Here is a 25736-nt window from a genome sequence, read left to right on the forward strand (position 1 = left end):
ATGGTACATTCACATTACCTGAAGCTGGTTAACGGAGAAGGGGCTCTTTGACAAAGCCGACAATACCAGTAGGAAACAAACTCATTCCCAGTGTCAAGAGTGAGGAGGACAAAATCAGCACCACGCAAATGTACTAACCATGAATTGTCTCAGTCACCCAAAGTATTCATCAAGTAAGTCTCTTCCGAAGAGTTCATACACTTGTGAGGTCACCTATGACAAGGGGAGAGTCATTGTTACATCCTTCTATTTGCCTGTGTCTCTGTGACTTCAACTGAGAAAGACTGGGCAAACATAGGGAAAATGACAAACACAGTAATGGATGAATGAGGAAGCTTTCAAACCAGGGGGCTTCAGGAGTATGTGATACCAATATTATTTGTTCCACAGTTTTATATAACATTGGCCAAATCCACCTTCCTATTCACAAATACACATGTATGAATACAGACAATCAATTCATTATAGTCACAATAGACAGCATCTGCCTTAAAGACAAGACATAGGAGAAGATTTAGACCAGTGGTCCCCAACCACCGGGCCGCAAGCATGTGCTATCCGGCCGCACGAAAACGACATGATTTGGCAATATGAAATGATATGAGTCAGCTGCACCTTTCCTCATTCCCTGTCGGGCACTGTTGAACTTGAACACCTCCCCTCCCCACTGCGGCCGGTCCGCAAGAATATCATTAATATTAAACCAGTCCGCGGTGCGCAAAGGGTTGGGAACCGCTGATGTAGACCATTCGGGCCATCAAGTCTGCTCTGCTATTCAGTCATTGATGATTTATTTTCCCTCTCAACCCTATTCTCCTGCCTTCTCCCTGTAACCTTTGACACCCTTACTAATCAAGAACCTATCAATGACTGCTTTAAATACACCCAATGACTTGGCTTCCACAGTCATCCACAGATTCACCACCCTCTGGCTAAGGAAATTCCTCCTCATCTCTGTTCTAAAGGGATGTCCTTCAACTCTGAGGCTGTGCCCTCTGGTCCTGGTCTCTTTCACTTAGGAGACATCTTCTCCACGCCCATTCTATCTAGGCCTTTCAGTATTCGATAAGTTTCAATGAGCTTCTCTCCCACAGCTCATTCTTCTAAACACCCCTGAGTACAGGCCTAGAACCATCAAGTACTCCTCGTAAATTAACCCTTTCATTTCTGGGACCATTCTCATGAACTTTCTCTGGACCCTCTCCAGCGCCAGCACATTCTTTTGCAGATAAGAGGCCCAAAACTGCTCTGAGTTAGAGGCTGTAGGTCAACCCTGACTGCAAAAACTTAAGCGTTAAAAATTCAAACTAACAGTACAGAGAATCAGCGATACTATCAAGAGACATGTTAGACCATCTCCTAGCCAACTGTTGCAAAATATCAAATACAGCAGACAGCTTTATCTAAGGCCCCACCCTCCCCAGACATTCTCTCTTCTCCCATCGGAGAGAAGATACAAAGGCCAAAAAGCATGTACTATTAGACTCAAAGAGAGCTTCTATCCCGCTGTTATAAGACAATTGAACAGACACCTTGTATAAGATGGACTCTTGACTTCACAATCTACATCAACATAGGCTTGCACCTTATTGCCTGCTTACACTGCACTTTCTGTCACCAAAACATTAGCCTCAAGATTTGGGGAAGTTAATTTGGGACCGACTTGAGGAGAAACTGCTTTTCCCAAAGAGTGATGAATCTGTGGAATTCTCTGCCGAATGAGTAAATGTCTTTAAGACAAGTTTGAATAGATTTTTGCATAGTAGGGGAATTAAGGGTTATGGGAAAAGGCAGGTAGATGGAGATGAGTCCGTGGTTAGATCAGCCACGATGTTATTGAATGGCAGAGCAGGCTCAACGAGCCATGGGGCCGACTCCTGCTCCTAATTCTTATGTTCTTATACAGTACTATGCAAAAGTCTCAGATATAGAAATATACACACACACTTATACTGTGATGTGTGTGTGTGTGTCTGTGTGTGTGTATATACATATACAAATATATATATATATATATAGAGAGAGACAGACAGACACACACACACACACACACACACACACACACACACAGAGACAGACCCAGCCCTGAAACACCAAGCAAGGTAATTTTACTTCAAACAATTGGTTTCTGATCATTACAGAATGTCTCTCTAGTGTTTCCCGCTCCCTCCTTTCTCCCTTCCCCTTTTCCCAACCATGATTCCCCTCTCCCTGCCCCCTTCCCACTCTTATATCAGAATCAGGTTTATCAACACTTTCATATGCCACGAAATTTGTTTGTTTTTTTTTTGCGGCAGCAGTACAGTGCATTATTCAAAATTACTATGGTATTGTGAAAAAGTCTTAGGCACCCTAGCTGTATATACACATTTGTGCATGAGACTTTTTAACAATAATGTATTAAGCATTGTATTATTGACACTACCTCAATGTACTGATGTGATGGAATGAACAGTCTGAAAGACATGCAGAACAAAGTTTTTCACTCCTTCTCAGGGGCTTTAGCTCAGTACATGTGACAATAATCTTAAAAAAAATAATAAACCAATTTATAATTTTGTTCCCCAGGTGTACAAAGGCAATAATTATATCTGAACATTTATAAAGTATAAAAATGATTATGTGGTGGGTATTCCATTGCTCTGTACTGGAATCTACAGTGTAAGATTACTTGAAGGCCATCAAAGTAATTTCCTGTGGAAAGCGGCCAGTGAGTGAGTGGGCCAGTGAAGGAGTGGAGCTTTGAGGCTTTGACTTGAGAGATTCTGGTAGTTGGTCTGTGCAATCAAGTCAATCAAGATTTGAATAGCTCAGACTCAGCAGAAAGCAGCTGATTGGGCAATCGAGGTCAGGTGACCAAGCATTTTGAAAATCTCAAACAGATAAATAGAGGGATAGCTCAAGCGAAGCGGCCTGTGGAAAGTGGCCAGTGAGTGAGTGGCCCAGTGAAGGAGTGGAGCTTTGAGGCTTTGACTTGAAAGATTCTGGCAGTTTTGGAGGTTGGTCTGTGCAGTCAAGTCAATCCAGATTTGAATAGATCAGCAGAAAGCCGTTGATTAGGCAATCAAGATTTGAATACCTCAGACTCAGCAGAAAGCAGCTGATTGGGCAATTGAGGTCAGGTGACCAAGCATTTTGAAAAGCTCAAACAGATAAATAGAGGGATAGCTCAAGCGAAGCAGCCAGTGAGTGAGTGGGCCAGTGAAGGAGTGGAGCTTTGAGGCTTTGACTCGAGAGGCTTCGACGAGAAGAGGCAGAGGACAAGCTTACTCGCAGTTAGCCTTTACAATGTCTCCTGAGATGGTGATGTGCCTCTCATGTGAGATGTGGTAGTCTTGCGGGAACGCCCCTCTCCCACAGAATCACATCTGCCAGAAGTGCATACGGCTGGGCGATCTGGGAGACCGTGTAAGGAATCTGGAGCAGCACCTGGATGAACTTCGACTCGTAAGGGAGAATGAGGCAGTCATAGATGAGAGCTACAGGGAGGTAGTCACACCTGGGCTGTCGGAAGCAGGTCGTTGGGTGACAGTCAGAGGGGGAAAAGCGAAGGTAAGCAGACAGGTAGGTGAGAGCACCCCTGTAGCCATTCCCCTGAATAATAAGTTTACCATCCTGGATACTGTTGGCGGGGATGACCGACCAGGTGTGAGCCTCCGGCATTGAGTCTGATCTGGTGGTGCAGAAGCGTGGGACGGAGAAGAGGAGAGCTGTCGTCATTGGAGACTCTATAGTCAGGGGAGCAGACAGGAGATTTTGTGGATGTGAGAAGGACACCCACATGGTTTGTTGCGTCCCGGGTGCCAGGGTCCGGGTTGTCTCTGACAGGGTGCACAACATCCTGGTACGAGAGGGAAAGCAACCAGAAGTCGTGGTACATGTTGGGACCAATGACATAAGCAGGAAGAAGGATGAGGTCCTGAAGTGTGAGTTTCGGGAACTAGGCAGAAGGCTGAACAACAGGACCTCAAGGGTGGCGTTCTCAGGATTGCTGCCAGTGCTATGTGACACTGATGGTAAGAATTGGAGGAGATGGCAGTTGCATGCGTGGCTGAGGAGTTGGTGCAGGGAGCAGCGTTTTAGATTTTTGGACCATTGGGATCTCTTCTGGGGAAGGTGGGACCTGTACAGATTGGATGGGTTGCACCTGAACTCGAGGGGGAGCAATATCCTTGCAGGTAGGTTCACTGGCATGGTTCGGGAGGGTTTAAACTAATTTGCAAGGGGGATGGGACCCAGAGCAACAGAGCAGTGAAAAAGGTGCATGGAATAAAGCCAGATCTGACATATAGAGAGGTTTTGAGGAAAGAGAAACAGAATAAATGGTGTAAAGACAGTAAGGTAGAAGGGCTGAAATGTGTGTACCTCAATGCAAGAAGCATCAGGAACAAAGGTGGTGAACTGAGAGCTTGGATACATACATGGAATTATGATGTAGTGGCCATTACAGAGACTTGGCTGGCACCAGGGCAGGAATGGATTCTCAATATTCCTGGATTTCAGTGCTTTAAAAGGGATAGAGAGGGTGGAAAAAGGGGAGGAGGGGTGGCATTACTGGTCAGGGATACTATTTCAGCTACATAAAAGATGGGTAACATAGCAGGATCCTCTTTTGAGTCAGTATGGGTGGAAGTCAGGAACAGGAAGGGAGCAGTTACTCTATTGGGGGTATTCTATAGGCCCCCTGGTAGCAGCAGAAATACAGAGGAGCAGATTGGGAGGCAGATTTTGGAAAGGTGCAAAAATAACAAGGTTGTTATCATGGGTGACTTTAACTTCCCTAATATTGATTGGCACCTGATTAGTTCCAAGGGTTTAGATGGGGCAGAGTTTGTTAAGTGTGTCCAGGTCGGATTCCTGTCACAGTATGTGGACAGGCCGACTAGGGGGAATGCCATACTAGATCTAGTACTAGGTAACGAACCGGGTCAGGTCACAGATCTCTCAGTGGGTGAGCATCTGGGGGACAGTGACCACCGCTCCCTGGCCTTTAACATTATCATGGAAAAGGATAGAATCAGAAAGGACAGGAACATTTTTAATTGGTGAAGGGCAAATTATGAGGCTATAAGGCTGGAACTTGCGGGTGGGAATTGGGATGATGTTTTTGCAGGGAAATGTACTATGGACATGTAGTTGATGTTTAGAGATCCCTTGAAGGATGTTAGGGATAAATTTGTCCTGGTGAGGAAGATAAAGAATGGTAGGGTGAAGGGACCATGGGTGACAAGTGAGGTGGAAAATCTAGTCAGGTGGAAGAAGGCAGCATACATGAGGTTTAGGAAGCAAGGATCAGATGGGTCTATTGAGGAATATAGGGTAGCAAGAAAGGAGCTTAAGAAGGGGCTGAGAAGAGCAAGAAGGGGGCATGAGAAGGCCTTGGCGAGTAGGGTAAAGGAATACCCCAAGGCATTCTTCAATTATGTGAAGAAAAAAAGGATGACAGGAGTGAAGGTAGGACCCATTAGAGATAAAGGTGGGAAGATGTGCCTGGAGGCTGTGAAAGTGAGTGAGGTCCTCAATGAATACTTCTCTTCGGTATCCACCAATGAGAGGGAACTTGATGATGGTGAGGACAATATGAGTGAGATTGATGTTCTGAAGCATGTTGACATCAAGGGAGAGGAGGTGTTGGAGTTGTTAAAATACATTAGGACAGATAAGTCTCCGGGGCCTGACGGAATATTCCCCAGGCTGCTCCACAAGGCTAGGGAAGAGATTACTGAGCCTCTGGCTAAGATCTTTATGTCCTCGTTGTCCACGGGAATGGTACCGGAGGATTGGAGGGAGGCAAATGTTGTCCCCTTGTTCAAAAAAGGTAGTAGGGATAGTCCGGGTAATTATAGACCAGTGAGCCTTGAGTCTGTGGTAGGAAAGCTGTTGGAAAAGATTCTTAGAGATAGGATCTGTGGGCATTTAGAGAATCATGGTCTGATCAGGGACAGTCAGCATGGCTTTGTGAAGGGCGGATCATGTCTAACAAGCCTGATAGAGTTCTTTGAGGAGGTGACCAGGCATATAGATGAGGGTAGTGCAGTGGATGTGATCTATATGGATTTCAGTAAGGCATTTGACAAGGTTCCATACGGTAGGCTTATTCAGAAAGTCAGAAGGCATGGGATCCAGGGAAGTTTGGCCAGGTAAATTCAGAATTGGCTTGCCTGCAGAAGGCAAAGGGTCGTGATGGAGGGAATACATACAGAGTGGAGGATTGTGACTAGTGGTGTCCCACAAGGATCTGTTCTGGGACCTCCACTTTTCGTGATTTTTATTAACGACCTGGATGTGGGGGTAGACGGGTGGGTTGGCAAGTTTGCAGATGACACAAAGGTTGGTGGTGTTGTAGATAGTGTAGAGGATTGTCAAAGATTGCAGAGAGACATTGTTAGGATGCAGAAGTGGGCTGAGAAGTGGCAGATGGAGTTCAACCTGGAGAAGTGTGAGGTGGTACACTTTGGAAGGACAAACTCCAAGGCAGAGTACAAAGTAAATGGCGGGATACTTTGTAGTGTGGAGGAACAGAGGGATCTGGGGGTACATGTCCACAGATCCCTGAAAGTTGCCTCACAGGTGGATAGGGTAGTTAAGAAAGCTTATGGGGTGTTAGCTTTCATAAGTCGAGGGATAGAGTTTAAGAGTCGCAATGCAATGATGCAGCTCTATAAAACTCTGGTTAGGCCACACTGTGTCCAATTCTGGTCGCCTCACTATAGGAAGGATGTGGAAGCATTGGAAAGGGTACAGAGGAGATTTACCAGGATGCTGCCTGGTTTAGAGAGTATGCATTATGATCAGAGATTAAGGGAGCTAGGGCTTTACTCTTCGGAGAGAAAGAGGATGAGAGGAGACATGATAGAGGTGTACAAGATAATAAGAGGAATAGATAAAGTGGATAGCCAGCGCCTCTTCCCCAGGGCACCACTGTTCAATACAAGAGGACATGGCTTTAAGGTAAGGGGTGGGAAGTTCAAGGGGGATATTAGAGGAAGGTTTTTTACTCCGAGAGTGGTTGGTGCGTGGAATGCACTGCCTGAGCCAGTGGTGGAGGCAGATACACTAGTAAAGTTTAAGAGACTACTAGACAGGTATATGGAGGAATTTAAGGTGGGGGCTTGTATGAGAGGCAGGGTTTGAGGATCGGCACAACATTGTGGGCCGAAGGGCCTGTACTGTGCTGTACTTTTCTATGTTCTAAAGTGCTCATTGATACCCTGAGATAATAAATACCACCACACAAAGCAAGTTTATTTTTACCTTGTGAGGTAGTTGGTATGATAGCATAACGGTTAGAGTAAAGCTTTACAACGCGAGCAACCAGGGTTCAATTCTTGCTGCTGTCTGTAAAAAGTTTGTATGTTTTCCCCATGAGCGGATGGGTTTTTCAGGGTGCTCCAGTTTCCAAAGGTGTATGGGTTCGGGTTAATAAGTTGTGAGCATGCTATATTGGTGCAGTGAGCAAGTTGCCCGCAGGCATGCTCGAACTGTGTTGGTCATTGACACAAACAACACATTTCATTGTATTTTGATGTATATGTGACAAAAATGGTCATCTTTAATCTGATCTTTTGAAAATTTCTGCATTATGTCAGAAGGAACTGCATGTAAAGCAGACCAGGGATTCCCAACCTGGGGTCCACAGACCCTTCAGTTAATGGTTGGGGTCCATGGTATAAAAAAGGTTGGGAACTCCTGGTATAGACCGTGATAAACCTGGACTATACACTTAGGAATTAAAGTCAAAGTCAGAGTAAATTTATTATCAAAGTCCCCACATACAACTCTAAGATTAATTTTCCTGTGGGCATACTCAGCAAATTTATAGAATAGTAACTACAACAAGATCAATGAAAGATCAACCAGAGTACAGAAGACAACCATGCAGATGCAAATGTCAATAAACAGCAATAAATAACAAGAGCATGAAATAATGAGATAGAGTCATTAAAGTGAGATACACAAGCAGATACGAACACAATGAAGGTGTGCCAGCATCTTTATTTTCTTAGAAGGTTAAGCAAGTTCTGCTCGTCATCAGTCAACTTCTACAGCAATCCTGTTGAAAGTATCCTGTGTTGTTGCATTTCAAACGTGCAGAACTGTAAGAATCTGGATTGTACTCAGCCTAACACATCCCTCCCCACCACAGATAGTATCTATAGGAGGTACTGCCTCAAGAACGCAACATCCATCATCAAAGATCCTCACCATCTCGGCCATGTCATCTTTTTGCAGCTACCGTCAGCCAGGAAGTACAGAAGCCCGAAGTCCCACAACACCAGGTTTGAAAACAGCTACCCTAACCCTTCAACTATTTGCGTTCTTGAACCAACCTAATCACTAACCCTAATTGCAAACTCACAATAGCAATACTGTGTTCACTTTACACACCAATTTTTTTTTGTTCTAACTGTATCCTTTCTTGTAAAACTTTTGCATGAATGTTGCGTATTTGATGCTATATGTATGTGGTGTATGGGGTGTCCAGGGAGAGGCAGCACCTCTGGTAAAGGAGCTTGTCTTGTCCATTCTGGGGCAGTTCACTCACCTTTGGTCCCCACTGGACAATCAGCTCGCACCTGTGGCTCCAAGTAGCTGTTTGCATATGACAGCGGCACCACCCTGTACACCACTTCGACATGCAGGCTAAACTAGGTGAGGGTAAGTGCTGGGTCTCATACCCCAGTGAGATAGGGACATGCATATCCTTGCAGGCAAAGTCAGCTCTAGTGGATTGGGTGGATGAGATCTACAGTGAGATCCAATGACCAGGAAGGTGGTACGGCAACGTGCTGTGGAGAGTCAAGGGCATAATAAGGCACACAAGACATCATGGTCATGCACTGCAACCAAAGATGACCCTAGTCTGAGATGCTTGTTTGCACCACTAGACCTGGACTTTTGAGATCGAGAGAGAGGAACTGCTCCAGTGCAATGGCTTTTCCACTTTAAAAGCTCTCTGGCCCAGGTTTCCTGTCATCATTAGACATGATGGACAACCACACCTGTGGTGCTGCTTCAAGTAAGTTTTTCATTGCACTTACGCATATGACAATAAACTTGATTTCAATTTTTCACCAGAATGTTGTGAATCTATGGAGTTCATTTCCGTAGACAGCTGTGGTGGCCAAGCCATTGGGTATACTTAAAGTGGAGGTTGATAGGTTCTTGATTAGTCAGGGTGTCAAAATGATGGGAAGAAAGCAAGAGAATGGAAGTAAATAAATCAGCCATGATAGAATAGCAGGGCAGGCTCGATGGATTGAATGACCTAATTCTGCTCCTATGTCTTATGATCTTACATCCAAAGTTACCGAATGCTGCTGTACTTCTTTTGCTATTCCCCAAGTTACTCAGTCACGTTACTAACAAGTGTATTCCATAATATACTTCTCAGTAATACAACTATTGTAGGCAGAATTTCAGATGGTGATGAGAAGGTGCAGAGGAGTGAGATATATCAGCTAGTTGAGTGGGGTCTCAGCAACAACCTTGCACTCAACGTCAGTAACACCAAAGAACTGATTGTGGATTTTAGAAAGAGTAAGATGAAGGCACAGACACCAGTCCAATAGAGGGGTCAGAAGTGGAAAGAGTGAGCAACTTTAAGTTCCTGGGTTCAATATATCTGAGGATCTATCCTGGACCCAACATATCGATGTTGCTACAAAGGCGGCATGACAGTGGCTATATTTCAGTGGGAGTTTGAGGAGATTTGGTATGTCACCATTGATACTCACAACACGAAGAGCATTCTAACTGGCTGCATTACCGTCTGGGATGGGTGGGGTAGCGGGAAGAGATCACTGCACAGAATCAAAATAAGCTGTGAAGAGTTGTAAACTTAGTCTGCTCCATCATGGGCACTAGCCTCTGTAGTATTCAAGACATCTTCAAGGTGCAGTGCCTCAAAAAAAGGCGGCATCCATCATTGAGGACCCCCATCACCCAGGACATGTCTCGTTCTCACTGCTACCATCAAGGAGGAGGTACCGAAGCCTGAAGGCACACATTCAACAATTCAGGAACAGTTTCTTCCCTTCTGCCATCCCATTTCTGAATGGACATCAAACCCACGATGCACAACTTATTTTACTATTTTATATATGTATAGAGATGTAATTCATGTTTTTTCTATTATGTATTACATTATACTGCTGCCACAAAGGCAACAAATTTCACAACATATACCAGTGATATTACACCTGATTCTGATTCTAACATACTCACCAGCGAGTGTTATTGATCAGGAATGACAACGGTTACCTGTAAACACGAGGAATTCTGCAGATGCTGAAAATTCAAGCAACACACCGTATGGGTCCTAGCTATGCCTGCCTTTTTGTTGGCTTTGTGGAACAATCTATGTTCTGAACCTATTCTGGTATCCGTCCCCCACTTTTCCTTCACTACGTCGACGACTGCACTGCTTCCTGCACGCATGCTGAGCTCGTTGACTTTATTAACTTTGCCTCCAACTTTCACCCTGCCCTCAAGTTTACCTGGTCCATTTCCGACACCTCCCTCCCCTTTCTAGATCTTTCTGTCTCTATCTCTGGAGACAGCTTATCTACTGATGTCTACTATAAGCCTACTGACTCTCACAGCTATCTGGACTATTCCTCTTCTCACCCTGTCTCTTGCAAAAATGCCATCCCCTTCTCGCAATTCCTCTGTCTCCGCCGCATCTGCTCTCAGGATGAGGCTTTTCATTCCAGGACGAGGGAGATGTCCTTTTTTAAAGAAAAGGGCTTCCCTTCCCCCACTATCAATTCTGCTCTCAAACACATCTCCCCCATTTCACACACATCTGCTCTCACTCCATCCTCCCGCCACCCCATTAGGAATAGGGTTCCCCTGGTCCTCACCTCTCACCCCACCATCCTCCGGGTCCAACATATTATTCTCCATAACTTCCGCCACCTCCAACAGGATCCCACCACTAAGTACATCTTTCCCTCCCCCCTCCCTGCTTTCCGCAGGGATCGCTCCCTATGCGATTCCCTTGTCCATTCGTCCCCCCCATCCCTCCCCACTGATCTCCCACCTGGCACTTATCCTTGTAAGCAGAACAAGTGCTACACATGCTCTTACACTTCCTCCCTTACCACCATTCAGGGCCCCAGACAGTCCTCCCAGGTGAGGCGACACTTCACCTGTGAGTCGGCTGGGGTGATATACTGTATCCGGGGCTCCCGATGTGCCCTTCTATATATTGGCGAGACCCGACGCAGACTGGGAGACCATTTTGCTGAACACCTATGCTCTGTCCTCCACAGAAAGCAGGATCTCCCAGTGGCCACACATTTTAATTCCACATCCCATTCTGATATGTCTATCCACGGCCTCCTCTACTGTAAAGATGAAGCCACACTCAGGTTGGAGGAACACCACCTTATATTCTGTCTGGGTAGCCTCCAACCTGATGGCATGAACATTGACTTCTCTAACTTCTGCTAATGCCCTACCTCCCCCTCACCCTATCCATTATTTATTTATATACACACATTCTTTTTCTCAATCTCCTTTTTCTCCCTCTGTCCCTCTCACTATACCCCTTGCCCATCCTCTGGTTTCCCCCCCCTCCCCCTTTTCCTTCTCCCTGAGCCTCCTGTCCCATGATCCTCTCATATCCCTTTTGCCAATCAACTGTCCAGCTCTTGGCTCCATCCCTACCCCTCCTGTCTTCTCCTATCATTTTGGATCTCCCCCTCCCCCTCCCACTTTCAAATCTCTTACTAGCTCTTCCTTCAGTTAGTCCTGACGAAGGGTCTCGGCCTGAAACGTCGACTGTACCTCTTCCTAGAGATGCTGCCTGGCCTGCTGCGTTCACCAGCAACTTTGTTGTGTGTTGCACAGTTACCTGTAGTTTAGGATATTAATAACACAGTTTTGTTGATGTAACAACAATAAAAACTAGACTTTCAAGATAAGTCTTTGAGGGCAATTTCTGCTTTTGATGATTAAAACTGAAGAATACAGGCCTTATGTATATCTTGATGTTAGTTTGGCCTGTTCATTCTATACCAGGCATCATGGCTTACAATGATGTAGCCAATGCCCAGGAATGGATACAGCCCCGTCCATCATAGGAAAAGTCCTCTTCACTTATGAGCACATTTGCAAGGAGTGCTGCCACAAGGAAGTTCAAAGCACATTTATTATCAAAGTAGGTGTACATTAAGGTTGTTACAGCTGTGGGTTGTAATGGGGACAAGTTCCCACTACCTATTAAATAAAGGAAAGGTACGTCGCATCCGGAGTTTCTCCGGTTAGCGGACATTTCCCTCCACGCCTCTCAGACGTAGTGGGGAACTGTGCACGAGGCAAGTTACAGCAGTGGTTTGCCATTGCCTTCTGCCGGGTGAGTTTCCAAAGGGATCACCAGCTCGTAATCCAGCACGGATGGAAACCGTGCCGGGGAGCCGGCTGGATTCAAACCTGGGACCTTTCGCCCCGAAGTCCGACGCTGATGCCACTACGCCACCAGCCAGGTCACCTATTAAATATTCCTTATTAAATAGCCTTTGACAACCAAATCCTGCTCCTGGTCTTCATGTTTGGCTTAGCGACTTAGCACGCGGAACCGCTTCCACTGACAGAAGAAGGAGAAAAGGCGTGTTACTGGTGCCTTAAAACCAGTCACTTCAGACAGATGGGGCTCATCAGCCATGGTTGGCAGCTCATCTAGGAGAAGAAAAACTCTGATCTCAAACCTCCATTGCCTTGTGGCTTTACCCACTCATGGGGAAGGCTTGGGGAGTAAACACCGAGGGAAAAATCTGGAGCTGGAGTCCCTAAGGCAGTCCTACATTGAGTTCAATGTTAACTGGCAACTCCCGTGACGCTGCTGGTGCCAAACTTTATCGGTCTTTGTTGTTCCTCTGGGTTCATCAGATGCATGGAGATGGGGACCTTGCTACATGGGCAACAGCTTGCTCTCCATATCGTACCACCCCAGACAACTAGGACGCAACTCTGACCGACAGAGGCCTCAGACAGATTTGCACATTATACAACCTTCAGATCTGTCTCTCAACCGACAGCCTCAAAACAAAGAAACCCCAAAGAGCCCATTAAAAAAAACCATCAAACACCCCAACATGCGGAGAAAAACAATAAACCCAAACAAGTAGCTTTCTGAACTGAAGTCCCCAGAGAGACCGTCCACAAATCCTTAGTTCAGCGCAGACAGCAGCTGCGAAATGAACCAGCCCATCCCTCACCTTGGACCCTGACACCCTAACCTTCTCAATGTGGCTCTGTGCCTAAATCATCGTCCAAACATCATATTCAGTTGCATTGCTATGCTTCGAAAGCAGCTTTGATCATCAATGACCCCCAATATTCAGGACTTGCTCTCTTCTTGTTGCTGCCATCAGGAAGGAGGTAGAGAAGCCTTGGATTTTACACCACCAGGTTCAAGAACAGTTATTACCCCTCAACCATCAGGTTCATGAAGAAGAGTGAATAACTTTACTCAGCTCAACTCTGAACTGATTCTGTAACCTATGGACTGATTTTCAAGGACTATAATTCCTGTTCTCAGGATTATTTATTAACTTATTTAAAATTATTATGATTTGTGTTTTAATTTTGTTTTTGCAGTTTGTCTTCTTTTGCACACTGGGCAGTCTTTGTGTGTAGTTTTTCACTGATTCTATGGTATTTGTTCTACTGTAAATGCCTGCAAGAAAATTAATCTCAGTGGCAACAGAAACGTACCTTGGTAAATTTACTTTGAATTTTGGTTCCATCTATTTTCCTGGCGCGTTGCTTCAGGAAGGCTAATGGATGCCATCTTGGTCATTCCCTCGTCAGTCTACCTGTTTCTAGGGGAATATACAGGAGCCTGAAAGCCTGGATATCTAGACAAAGAACATCTTCTTCCCCAAAGCCATCAGACTTCTGAACCAATCATTTCTTCCCAATGGTGCTGTCATGGTCACAGACTCCTAATTCTACCTCTCAGTTATTCAGCTCAGCTCGGATACAGATTCATTTATTTATGACAGTGAAATACGTCGTTTGTGTTAAACAACCTACATAAGCAATCCCCAACCCTTTGCACATCGCAGACTGGTTTAATATTGACGATATTCTTGCAGTCTGGCCAACCGGGGGCGGGGAGGGGGGGGTGTTCAAGTTCAACAGTGCGTGACAGGGAATGAGGAAAGGTGCAGCTGACTCGTATTGTTTCATATCACCAAATCATATCGTTTCTGCACAGCCCGGTGGTTGAGGACCACTGACCTACATGACCTCAAGATAGATCTAGGCAGAATAATAGTTCGGCATGGACTAGATGGGTCAAAGGACCTTTTCCATCATGGGCACTAGCCTCTGTAGTACCCAGGACAATTTCAAGGAGTGATGCCTCAAAAAGACGGCGTCCATCATTAAGGACCCCCATCACCTAGGACAGCCCTCTTCTCATTGCTACCATCAGGAGGAGGTACAGAAGCCTGAAGGCACACTATATTTATTTACTGCAATTATATTTTTTCTAATATTCTGTACTGCATTGTACTGCTGCCGCAAAGACGACAAATTTCTTGACATGACCCGATAGTATTAAACCTGATTCCGATTCCTGTGTCGTGTTCTATAACTCTATGTATTAGGGGCAGCCCACAAGTGTCACCACACATTTCGGTGCCAACATAGCATACCCACCATTTTTCTGAAACAACAACAGATCAAACTCCTTGCCCAGTCCGGTAGTATTTATACCCCCATTGCCCGTCCCAATCAGCCAGACGGCACAGTTGCAACCCGCATCAAGGAGCACAGAAGGGAATCCATTTGGGTTACCCAGAGAAATTGGTGGTAGCAGAACACTGCATTCACAATGGCCATAGGATTGACTTCAATGGCACAAAACTACCACACCGTGCTAATGGCTTTTGGGACCGTCTGGTAAAGGAAGCCATTGAAATAAAACTAGAGGAAAAGAATTTTAACTAAGACAAAGGTCTTGCTCTAAGGACTGTAACTCAATTGTAAACAAGGTGGGAGAGTGGAACCCTGATTGGGTAAGGACTAACCAATCAGGAGGGATGGACGACAGTGGTATAAATACCACCTGACTAGACATATCAGGGATCATTCCTGATGAAGATGGCAGAGTTTGCTATCGAAAAGCCATTTATAATCAATACTAGTACTCGGCTGGAAGCCGAAGAGTTTATTGCTCCTCAAATTCCTAATGGAATATAGCCACTGCCATGCCGCCTTTGTAACTGCATCAATACGTTAGGCCCAGGATAGATCCTTAGAGATGTTGAAACCCAGGAACTTGAAATTGCTCACCATTCCAACTTCTGATCCCTCTAAGAGGACTGGCTTGCTCTTTCTAAAGTCTACATTCAGTCCTTTGGTCTTACTGACACTGAGTGAGTTAGATGGTTACATGCTCAAAGTCGCATTCATGATGGCACATGTTCAAAGTCACATACCTGGTGGACTGTCTGCAAACCATGTCCTCGGCCACTGCACCACCCTCAAGTCAGATCTAGGTACGCACATGCCAGATTATTTGCAGCCTACATTCTCTTTCTATACATGTGCACTGTTTGCCTGGTGAGCTCCATACGAGCAAGGAATTTAACTGCACCAGTGTCTATGACAATAAACTAATCTGAAGCTGCATCAGAATGAAAAATAATTGCTCAAATTCTTCTTAGACACTCTCTCGGGATTGATGGTTTGCTTCACTGGTTTTGTATGTCTGAGGTAGCAGATCAAACCATTCTCAGATAGAGCAGGAGGAGGTCCTATGGTTTGTCAGATGGTATACTAAGTTTGCTGCCGACACAGGGCTTTTTGTGTGCTCCTGATGTCCAGCCTTGAGGTTCTCAGTCTCATTTCTTCTCCACTGTGGGCTCTCAGGAGTCAGTGAGAATGGTTCCATGCGTGTTGATCACAATCTTGAATCTTTTCCTCTGCCCACCTCATAACCTCCCCCCATGACAGCTCAGCACTGATTGTCTGTTTCAGAAGTCTAATGTCTACTATGCAAGGAAGTGGCCTGTACAACATAGCTTAACAAAAACAACTAGACACTTAGTGCTGGCATACCAGAGGACACTGAAAACATTAGTCCTTACAGATTCACTGCATGGAGTGAATCTAGACAGCCGCTTACAAGGAGCTTAGGAGACAATGGCACCTAAAGGCGACTCCTTTACTTGCATCTTCGGAAACATCTATCTTTAATATCTCTATTTTTTGTTGTTTGTTATGTCTGCCCTCTCGCTGTGAAACAGAGACACCTCTTTTTCCCTTATTGGGGGAGAGAGAGAGCCTGTGGTATGTCAAATTATTGGGTGAAAGAGTAGTCTTTGGCATACTGCAAGTCTGCATCTTTACTGATGCACCCATGAGTGCTCGATGGGGGGGGGGGGGCGCCAATTTTTTTTTGCTGGTGGGGGAGGGGGGAATCGTTGTTTTGCCTATTACGTTCTAACGTTTAAATGTCATTTATTCTTTGGGGGCACTCCTCTGTTTTCGTGGATGGTTGCGAAGGAAAGCATTTCAGGATGTATATTGTATACATTTCTCTGACATTAAATGTTAAATGTACCTTTGAAACCATTGACATCCAAGATCTACAAGATCATTATCTACGAAAGACGATGTCTCAGGGAGGTGACGCCCATCAAAGAAACCTCGCCATGCCCTTTCCTTGATGCTGCCATCAGGCAGGAAGTACAGGAGTCGGAAGACCTACACCTCAAGGTGCAACCTCACTGCTATCAGTTCCTTGAACCGACCTGAAAAACTCTAATGCTAGCTCAAACTATGTCACTTTCACTCTCAACTTGTACTAATGTTTGTTCGTTCTGTTTCAAAGTAAATTTATTATCAAAGTACATGTACGTCACCTTATACAACCCTGAGATTCTCAGTAAATCCAAGCATAATAGAGTCAATGAATGACTGCATCCAACAGGACAGTCAAGCAAGCAGTGTGCAAAAAACAAAAATTGTACAAATACAAAAGAAAAAATAGCAATAATAAATCAATCAGTAAGTATTGAGAACATGAGATGAAGAGGCCCTGAAGGTGAGTCCATAAGGTGTGTAAACAGATCAGTGATGGGACAAGTGAAGTTATCCCCTTTGGATCAACAGCCTGATGGTTGAGGGCTAATAACCGTTCCTGAACCTGGTGGTTGTGCATCCTGAGGCTCCTATACCTTCTTCCTGACGACAGCAGCGAGTAGACAGCATGATCTAGGTGGTCGGGGTCCCTGATGATGGATGCTGCTTTCTTGCAACAACATTTTGCGTAGCTGTGCTCAATGGTGGGAGGACTTTACCCACAATGGACTGGGTTGTACCTCTGCTTTGGATATTGCGCTCAAAGGCACCAGGCCGTGATCACACATCAGTAGAAGTTTGTCAAAGCTTTAGATGTTATCAAAGTTCAAAATAAATTTATTATCAATGTACATATGTGTTACCATATACAACCCCGATATTCATTTTGTGTGCATACACAATAAATCCAATAACCATAATAGAATCATGCCGAATCTTCTCAAACTTCTAAAGAAGTAGAGACGCTGCCCTGCTTTCTTTGTAATTGCACTTGCGTGCTGGGCCATGACAGTTCCTCTGAAATGATAACACCAAACCATTTAAAGTTGCTAATCCTCTCCACCTCTGATCCCCTGATGAGACTAGCTCATGGACCTCCAGTTTCCTCCTCCTAAAGTTAATAATCCACTCCTTGCTCTTGCTGACATTGAGTGAGAGGCTGTTGTTCTGGCACCAACTCAGCCAGATTTTCAATCTCCCTCCTATATGCTGATTCGTCACCACCTTTCATTCGGCCAGTGACAGTGGCATCATCACCATACTGAAATATGGCATTGGAACTCTGCTTAACCACACAGCAAATAGAGCACAGGGCTAAGCACACAGCCTTGTGGTGCACCTGTGCTCATGAAGACAGTGGAGAAGATGTGGTTGCCAATCTGAACTGACTGGGGTCTGCAAGTGAGGAGATTGAGGATCCAACTGCCCAAGGAGATATTAAAGCCAAGGACTTGAAGCGTATTGATTAGTTTTGAGGGTATGACAGTATTGAAGGCCAAGCTGTAGTCAATAAAGAGCATCCTGGTGTTTGCATCTTTGCTGTCCAGATGTTCCAGGGCTGAGAGAAGAGGCAATAAAATGGGATCTGCTGAGGACCTGTTGTGCGAGTAGGCAAATTGGAGCAGATCCAAGTCACTTCTCAGGCAGGAATTGTATGTTTCATTACCAACCTCTCAAAGCACTTCATTACAGTGGAAGTAGTGCTACTGGATGATTATCATTGAGGCAGACACCAGTATAAGTGGAACCTGCTTAAAGTAGGTGGGTACCTCTGACTGCAGAAGCAAGAGGTTGAAGGTGTCGGTGAACACTCCAGCCAGTTGATCAGCACAGATTTTTTAATACTCAGCCAGGTACTGCAACCAGCCAGATGCTTTCTGTGGGTTCACCCTCCTGAAGGATGGTCTCACATCAGCCTCAGCAACTGAAATCACAGGGTTATAGTGGGTAGTGGGAGATTGTGAAGCGAGCAAAGAAGGCATTGCGCTCATCTGAGAGCAAAGACTTGCTGCCATCTATGTATGTTGCTTGATTTCACTTTGTTAGAGGTATCAGCATTCAAGCCCTGCCAAAACTGTTGAGCATGCTGTAGTGATTCAAGTTTGGCCCAGAATTGCCACTTTGACATGAGATGGCTTTTTAGAGATCAAACCTGGGCCTCTTGTATGTCACTTGGCTGCCAAACCTGCATGCATCTGATCTGGCTCTCAGCAGATTGTGGATCTCATGATTCATCCAGGGCTTTTGGTTAGGGAACACTCTGAATGATTTTGTGGGAACACACTCATTCATGACTATTTTTATAAAGTCCATGCCAACCATGGTGTATTCATTCAGATCCTCTCATGAGTCTTTGAACATGGCCTAGATTTACCAACTTGAAGCAATCCCATAGCTGCTCCTTTGCCTCCCACGACCACCTACGTTGTCCTTATCAAAAACAAGAGAAAATCCGCGATGCTGGAAATGTGTGTGTTTGTTGTCCTCCTCTGGAGCCTTCCTCTTCAAGAATCTGCCCTTATGCAGGTAGGAGAAGGGTAGCCAGGTGATCAGATTTTTTGAAATGCACTCTGGACAAGGCATTCCTTATCATAGTATAGCAGTAGTCTTGTGTTTTGGGATCTATGGTGCTACAGGTGACTGGGCAGAGATTTCTTCAAGCAAGACTGATTGAAGTGCCCGATTATGATTTGAAATGCCCAAGGGTGGACTGTTTCTTGTTTGGTGATGGAAGCATGCAGTGTCTCAAGTGAATGATTACTGTTAGCCAATGGTTGTACATAAACTGCTGTCAGTATCATGGAGTACGACTTTATCGGTAAATAGAACAGTCCTCACTTTATCATTAGGTGTTCTAGGTCAGGGGAACAGGAGTATGACAGAACCGCCACATTAGAGCACCACAGGCAGTTTATCATGAAACATACACGCCCACCTTCTGTCTTTTCCGAATCAGAAGTTTGGTCCATCCTATGAATCGAGAAGCCTTCGAATGTGATCACTGAAGCTGGCATGCTCGGAGTAAGCCATGTCTCAGTAAAACACAGAACATAGCAATACCTTATTTCCCTTCGATACAGCAATCTTACCCTTAGCTCCAAAATAGCCCTTTGGTTATTTTGCATTACCTGGTATGGGGGGTGGGGAGGGGTGCTACTGCACAGGATCGAAATAAGCTGCAGAAAGTTGTAAACTTAGTCAGCTCCATCATGGGCACTAGCCTCCATAGCATCCAGGACATCTTCAAGGAGCAAAGCCACAAAAAGGCAAAGTCCGTCATTAAGGACGCCCATCACCCAGGTCATGCCCTCTTCTCATTACTCCCATCAGGGAGGAGGTATGGAAGCGTGAAGGCACAAACTCAACGATCCAGGAACAGCTTCTTCCCCTTTGCCATCGGATTTTTGAATGGACATTGAATCCATAAACACTACCTCACTACTTTTTTATTTTCATTTTTGCACTTATTTGATTTAACTATTTAATATAAATACTGTAATTAATGTATTATCTATTATGTATTGCATTGTACTACTGCCACAAAGTCAACAAATATCGCGATATATGCCGGTGATATTAAACCTGATTCTGATTCTGAATTTATGTATGATATATGTTAATCTAAGTTTAGCTTGTGTACATTTGCCATACTGTGCTGCTGCTGCTGTTGCAAAAACCTAGTTTTCATGACCTTCGTGTATGACAATATAAACTGGAGTGGCACCATAATGTAGTGGTTAACAGAATCATATTACAGCCCCAATGATCAGGATTCAATTCCCACTGCTGTCTGAGAAGAGTTTCTATGTTCTCTTCATAACCACGTGGGTTTCCTCCCATACTCCAAAGACCTACGGGTTTGGGATAGTGAATTGCCATTCTATGTTGGCACCAGACAGATGCAGACTGTTCCTAGCACAATCCTCAAACAGTGTGGTGTTCATTAAAACAAACAACAAATTTCACTGCATGTTCTGATGTACGTGACAAATAAAACTAATCAAAAAATCATTAAAATATAGGAGCAGAATTAGGCCATTTGACACATCAAGTCTGCACTGGATTCATTACCCTCTCAGCCCCAATCTCCTATGAACATAAATATAACATGGTCGAGAGTATTTCACAAACCTAAGGTTGGGACAAACTTAAAGAGTTGTCCTAACCTCAAGACAGGAGGTGCGGCTGCTGGAGGCATCTGCACTTGAGTGATCGCTGTCTCTCTCTTGATGGTGAGAGAGAATTTGCTGCCGATTCTCGAGTTGGAGAAATAAAGTGACGCTGCAAAGCGTGACATTAGATCAGCAACCTATTGGTCACCCCTCTTGCTGTGGAAGGAGCGATTGTGTGTGTGTGTGTGTGTGTGTGCATGTGTGTATGAGTGAGAGAGCAAGGAGAGGGAGTGGGAAGGAGGGAGGGAGAGAGGGAAGGAGGGAGGGAGAGAGGGAAGGAGGGAGGGAGAAAGGGAAGGAGGGAGGGAGAAAGGGAAGGAGGGAGGGAGAAAGGGAAGGAGGGAGTGAGGAGGGAGGGAGGGGAGCGACAGGGACGGAGGGAGTGAGGGGGTCAGGGGGAATAAGAGGGAGTGAGGGGGAGGGGGTAGAGAGAGAGAGACAGACAGACAGACACACACACAGTGGCATGTCAAAGTGTTGGGCTATGGACTGTAGTTTTTGATGGACTCCAGATCACGGGCTCTTTTGGGGCTTTGCTATTGCTTGGTGGGTGGTGGGAGGGCTGATGCTTCCTGCTGGAACAAGTAGGGGGAGAGAGAGAAGGGGAGGGTTGATGCTTTGCTGCTGTTTGTGCATGGGAGAGGGGAGGGGAGATTTGAGGTTCCAATGTCTTTCTGTCATTCGTTCTTTGGGGTTTATCTTCTGTTTTGTGGATGTCTGTGATGAGCAAGAATTTCAGGTTGTATACTGTATACATTTTGATATTAAATGGAACCATTGAATGACTGGACTTTTCTACACTCTTCTCAGGAATTTACATGCTAAATAAAACTAGTGTATCCAGTCCTACCTTCATACTGCACTGCAATCTTTCATTCTGCTGCTGTGTGTTTGTTGCTATATTTATTGATGGATCAAATTGGTGTCATGAGTCAGTAATTTCAAGGTTTAAACCTGCCTCTCAGGTTGATAGTTCCAGTATCAGCACTGGAGGACTTTCACACTATCCGAGGAGCTCTCTTTCAAATGGGAGATAAACTGAGACTTTGATCTTCTCTCTGTGCTCCTACGGAGGGCAGGGAGTTCACCCACAGTATTCTAAGCAAATTATTGTACTGACTCATCGTTATGTGCCATGTCGTATGACATAGGCGATCATGGTGGCCATGATTGCTCTTGGCAAATTTTGCTACAGAAGTGGTTTGGCATTGCCTTCATGAGATGGACCCCAGCTATTATTAATACTCTTCAGAGATTGTCTGCCTGGCATCAGCGGACGCCCAGGACTTATGGTATGCACCAGCTGCTCATACGACCATCCACCACCTGCTCCTATGGCTTCACATGACGCTGATCATGGGGAGGGGAGGGGGCTAAGCAGGTGCTACACCTTGCCCAAGGGTGACCTGCAGACTAGAGGAGGGAAGGAGCACCTTACACTTCCTTTGGTAGAGATGTATCTCCACCCTGCCACTCATGTATTAACTAACATCTTTGAAAACTGGGGTACCTGGTTATTTATTTCACTGCTGTTTATGGGATACCACTGAAGATTAGAAGAATGAGGGGAAATCACACTGAAAGCTATCAAATATTGAAAGGCCTAGATGGAGTGGACGTGGAGAGGATGTTTCCTAAAGTGGAAGAGTCTAGGACCAAAGGGCATAGCCTCAGAATAGGACAGCCTTTTAGAACAGATATGAGGAGGAATTTCTTTAGCCAGAGGGTGGTGAATCTGTGGAATTCACTGCCACAGAAAGCTATGCAGACCAAATCATTGTGTATCTTTAATGTGGAGGTTGACGGATTCTTGATTAGTAAGGGCATCAAAAGTTACAGGGAGAAGGCAGAAGAATGGGGTTTAAAGGGATAATAAATCAGCCATGATGGAATGTCAGAGCATACTCGATGGGCCAAATGGCCGAACTCTGCTCCTGTGTCTGATGGTCTAAATTGGTTGTTGTGTTCGCTCAGTTATTGACTTCAGGAGGAAGAAACCAGATGTCCATGAGCCAGTCCTCATTGGAGGATCAGAGGTGGCGATGATCAGCAACTTTAAGTTCCTGGTGCTTTGCATTTAAATCCCTTTACTTCCAGCTTCTTTTGGTTAAGACTTACGTTTTTTTTTATGTGTAAACATATTATAGCTCAGGTAGTAGGCAATATACCTTTTTTATAAATACAGCTCTGTGGTGATAAAAGTTCTGATTAACTTTTCTACATAAGGTTGGCTTGAAGTTGGGTAGTGGGAGGGTGGGGTGGTAACTAACTTTATACGATTCTACTATGGGTGCTTTTCCTTAACTGTTATGAACTGTACATTTGATATGTTTGTTTTGCACTGTATAAACCTCTTTTTTTAACTTCTTTTTTTGTTGTTGCATTTAAAGAAAAGTTCCTTGGTGCTACTATTTCTGTGGTCCTGTCCTGCGCCCAGCATGAAAGTGCAAATACAAAGAAAACACAGCAACACCCCTGCTTCCTTAGGAGTTTGCAAAGATTCGGCGTGACATCTGAAACGTTGGCAAACTTCTATAGATGTGCAGTGGAGATATATTGCCTGGCATAAACTGTTGTGTATGGAAACATCAATGCCCTTGAAAGGAAATTCCTACAAAAGGCCCAGTCCATCACAGGTACAGCCCTCCCCACCATTAAGCACAAGGAAAGCAGCATCCATCATCAGAGACACTCACCACGCAGGACATGTACTCTTCTCGCTGCCCTTGAACCAAAGCGGATATTTCACTCACTCTATCACTGAGATGTTTCTACAACTTATCGACTCACTTTCAATGGCTCTTCATCTCATATTCTCGGTATTTATTGCTCATTGATTTATTATTATTATTATTTACTTCTTTTTGTATTTGCAGAGTTGTTGTCTCGCGCACACTGGTTGAATGTCCAAGATGGTTCGGTCTTTCATTGATTCTATTATGGTTATAGCTCTATTATGAATTTACTGAGTATGCCTGCAAAAAAATGAACCTCAGAGTAGTAACTGTTCCTGAACCTGGTAGCGCGCATCCTGAGGCTCTTGTACCTTCTTCCTAATGACTCTTTGTCGGATTTTCCGTTCAAGGGCATTTGTATTTCCATCGCTGGCCATGATGCAGCCAGTCAATATACTCTCCACTACACATCTACAGAAGTTTGTCAAAGGCTTTGGATGTTATGCCGAACCCTAAAAGATAATGTTTAATTAGGGGTAGTGGAGAAACACAAGCAGCTTCCCTAACTCTATAAGGAATCCCTTCTGGAAGCATGCTGAGACTTGGAGGGAGCGCCTGGCTGTACAGACAACAACAGCAACTCAAGGGCCGGGTACCAAGCAGGTGCCTGCACAATCGCACATTGCAGCATAAACCCTCAGGAGATCTGTAGACACCTGGCCAGAAATAAACATCTTCACACTTATATAGCATCTCTAATTTGGGAAAAACATCCCAAAGCTCTTCACAGCAGAGATTATTAAATAAAAAATTTAGATCACATTGCAGAAACAGAACTTAGCTAAAAAAAACAAAATGCAGCTTATAAGGATTGATAACCTAGAGGTTGAAAGAAGTTTAGAAAAGTGAAATGGGAAGCTTATGTTCAGCGACATAAATATGATTACAGTTAAGCATTTCTGTTGAGAACCACCAAACTATTTAAAGTAGCTGGTAAGGTATGAATCAGAATCAGGTTTAGTATCACCGACATATGTCCTGAAATTTGTTGTCTTTGCGGCAGCAGTACAATGCAATACGTAATAACAGAAAAAAAACATGAATTACAGTAAATATATATAATAAAACAGTTAAATAAGTCGTGGAAAAATAGAAATGCAAAGATAGTGAGATAGTGTTCATGGGTTCGACGTCCATTCGGAAATTGGATAGTAGAGGGGAAGAAGCTGTTCCTGAATCGTGGAGAGTGTGTCTTCACACTTCTGTACCTCTTTTCTGATGGTAGCAAGGAAAAGAAGGCTGGGTGATGGATAATGATGGACATCAGCTTTTTGAGGCATCACTCCTTGAAGATGTCCTGGACACTATGGAGGCTAGTCCTCATGATGGAGCTGACTGACGTTACAATGCTCTGCAGCTTCCTTCAATCCTGTGCAGTAGCCCCCCCCCCCCAATAACCAGACAACGATGCAGCCAGTTAGAATGCTCTCCACGGCACATCTATGGAAGATTTTGATGTTTCAGATGGCATACCGAATCTCCTCAAACTCCAAATGAAATATAGCTGCTGTTGTACCTTCTTTGTAGCTGCATCGATATGTTGGATCCTCAGAGATGTTGACACCCAGGAACTTGAAATTGCTCACTCTTTGCACTTCTGATCCCTCTGTGAGGATCGATTTGTGTTCCCTTGTCTTACCCTTTCCGAAGTCCACAATCTGATCTTTGGCCTTACTGACGTTGAGTGCAAGGTTCTAGCTGTGACACCACTCAACTAGCTGATATTGTTCCTGCAATTTTAATGTGCAAGAGTATGACGCAGATTTGCTTCAGTCATGACAGTGCAGAAGGACATTTGGCTAGTTATGCCCATGCTGATACTATGAAGATGCCACCCAACTAATCCTGCATCCCTCCCCTTGTCCCTTAGCCTTGCAAATCTCCTTTCAAACATATATCAACTGTGTTTCGCACTTCTGAACCCACCTCCACCATCTTTTTAGGGCAGTGCGATCCACACCTCAAGAACCTCTGATTTTTTTTTTGCCTTAAACCTGAGTCCTCTGGTAGCTACTCATTCTATCATTTTCTCCTTCAATATTCTATCAATTCAATTATTTGGAAATAATCCATTAGATGTGTAGTTCGGGTGGTTGGGTTGAGTTGTTCTTGGATCTTGGCAATTCACTTGCATTTTAACTTTTCGCCATCATTAGAGGAGACATTATCGGTGCACTGCAAATTGCCAACATCGGAGAACAACTCAACCCAACTACTTGCTTATTTA

At 44.6% G+C, this 25736-nt stretch overlaps 1 protein-coding gene across 4 annotated transcripts in view; it reads right to left on the minus strand.

The window, feature by feature from the left end:
* LOC140197842 (vigilin-like) overlaps positions 1 to 25736 on the minus strand; it is a 269622-nt gene that overhangs the window by 151545 nt on the left and 92341 nt on the right. Inside the window, exon 2 of one of the 4 annotated variants that reach the window (XM_072258337.1) lies at positions 139 to 213. The exons of the other annotated variants lie outside the window; for them this stretch is intronic. The gene's annotated coding sequence lies outside the window, so the exon portion shown is untranslated. The remainder of the gene's footprint in view (positions 1 to 138; positions 214 to 25736) is intronic. 4 annotated transcript variants of the gene reach the window in all.

Source organism: Mobula birostris, chromosome 5 (assembly GCF_030028105.1).
Source record: "Mobula birostris isolate sMobBir1 chromosome 5, sMobBir1.hap1, whole genome shotgun sequence".
Lineage (NCBI taxonomy): Eukaryota > Metazoa > Chordata > Chondrichthyes > Myliobatiformes > Myliobatidae > Mobula > Mobula birostris.